Below are 2,500 nucleotides of genomic sequence, written 5' to 3'. Positions count from 1 at the left end.
TCCAAGACTAATTCTTGTTCTTGTAGGTGTTTCTTCACAATAATTATTGTGATAATTATGATGCAGAAAATGCCAATTCAAATTAAATGTATTGAAAACGATGTTACTGCATGGATCGGAATTGAAAATCCCCCCGTTTTCATCCATTAAATAATATTTAAGTACTTGAAAAGTCTGTTTTAAATTGTCAAGTTGCAAATATTTAGTTAGGGAGATCGGATTATGAGTTATTAAGTCATAAAATGAATAAAAATTCACAATTTGAGGGGCCGCCCCTAAAGGTCCTAACGAATTCCTAATTGAAATTAGAGGATCCTTTTTACTTGATTCTTTTATGACATTATAATCTTTTACATCGTTGAATAGATCCATTTGCAAACAATTCGATGCTGACAAAATTATCAAAGATTGGCGTTCCTTATTTCTATTGAACAACGTACGAATAGTTCCTTGATTTTGACTCGGAGATTGTGGAACCCTTGTCTTGGAATAAATAGAAAAAAATGGATTGATATTCGTGCGATCTGACTCATTATTAAAGATCAATCCTGAACCTGACGGATCTTTCCTTTTTCTCATATACGCAGTATCGGATTTCCCTAAGTCTATTCGTAGGAAATTTCGAACCAGACCATTTGTACTTACTTCAACAAAGGAAGCGCGCGCGTCTTCGATAGAAGAGCTTTTTTTGTCTCGGTCCCAATTCAACAATAAACAAGTCCGAACTAATTGAATGCTTGTGCCAGAAATTCCCCGAATTGGTTTTCCATTTCCATAAAGTATATAATTGACAACTCTAAGCTCCAGATTATCCCTTTCTTGCAATAGATCCTGTGGGAAAAGTTTTACTAAATTGATACCGTCGGCTAGTTCATATATGATTACAGGTCGAACAAAAACAAAATACTTTTTCTTGGTAGGTGTGATCCACTGGACATAAATCCAATTTTTCGATTTTTTTGATTTCTTAGAATTTTTTTTTACTCTTTCTGGTGGTATCAAGATGCCATTGTGTCGGGATATCTTATCCATCTCTCCAGGAAAATGTATATCTCCAGAAAATATTTTGAGTTCAATCCTTTTTTTTTTTTTCTCCACTCGGACCAATCCACCTACTCGGCTTCTTATACTTAAAGTTAGTCGTGTAGCTACTCCAATGATACTATTGTTCCGTACCATTATGGAAGAAGATTCTGGTAAAATATGCACTTCCTCGGGAATGAAAAAAAATCGATCCACTTTCATTTGCATTTGGTATTTTGGCTTAAAGTCTTTGACTCCTCGATACTCAATCAAATCCTCTTTTTTGAGGATTGAATGCACCCCTATAGTCCCATATTTAGTAATTCCTGAACTATTTCTTCTGTATTGAGGATCATCGAAAAAAGCAAGAATACTATTTCTACGAAAAAGACCATTTATGGGTATTTCAATCGAAATACCGGAAGGGGGTCGTAGTTCTTTTTCTCGTTCTTGAAGTGATTCAAATTGAATGATGAATCCATTTCTTCGCCTCTTTGCCAATAAATCAGAATTACCGTGGAAAATAGCAGGATATGTGAGATTAGATTGACCCGTACATAGGATTGGATTAAGTTCTGAATAATCAGGAATTCCGCTTTCGTTTTTACCAGAGAGATCCGGACCATAAAATTTTTGTCCCACTTTATCATTATTTACTGAAAGGCTAGAAATATATCTTCTTTCGACACAAAGAGAATGAACGTTAATTTGATCTTGATCCTTGTAGAGTGAAAAAGGGACTACCTGCATCCGCACGAACCTCCTGATAATATCCATAAATGACTTGTTTTTGGTAAGAGATGGACATTACTATATGTAAATTCGGGTGCATGGTACACGTCGGTACTCCAATGCATTTCTCCCTCTGAGTCAGAATAAATATGTTTTCGAACTCTCTCTTTTAAATTAAGAGTGTATGTTCCCGCGCGAATCTCAGCAATCACTTGTTCTGATTCTACATATTGATCATTTTGAACTAAAAGTAAACTTTTTGGTGGAATAGTGACGTTATGTATAATATCCTCACTCTCAATAGTTACATACAAGTCTATATAACATAAAAAAGCAGGATGCCCATGGCGTGTACGTGTGGGATGAACCAAATTCTCATTGAATTTGATTTTGCCATTAGAAGAAGCTCGTATATGTTCTGCAGTCCCCCCTGTGAATACTCCGCCGGTATGAAAAGTTCTTAATGTTAGTTGAGTACCCGGTTCTCCAATAGATTGACCCGCAATAATACCTACGGCTTCTCCCAATTCTACCAGGTCCCCGTGAGTAGGACTTCGTCCATAACATAATCGGCAGATCCAAGATGTACTCCTACAAGTAAAGGGAGTCCGAATAGATATTGGTTGGGTTTGAAAGGTTATGAATCGATTAATAAGTCCAATACCAATATCTTGATTTCGAACACCAATGCATCGCGGGCCCATATATATATCGTCCGCTAATACACGACCAATTAATGTTTGGA

The sequence above is a fragment of the Cucumis melo genome, unplaced genomic scaffold (assembly GCF_025177605.1).
Source record: "Cucumis melo cultivar AY unplaced genomic scaffold, USDA_Cmelo_AY_1.0 utg000475l, whole genome shotgun sequence".
NCBI lineage: Eukaryota > Viridiplantae > Streptophyta > Magnoliopsida > Cucurbitales > Cucurbitaceae > Cucumis > Cucumis melo.
Note: the sequence above shows the minus strand (reverse complement) of the source record.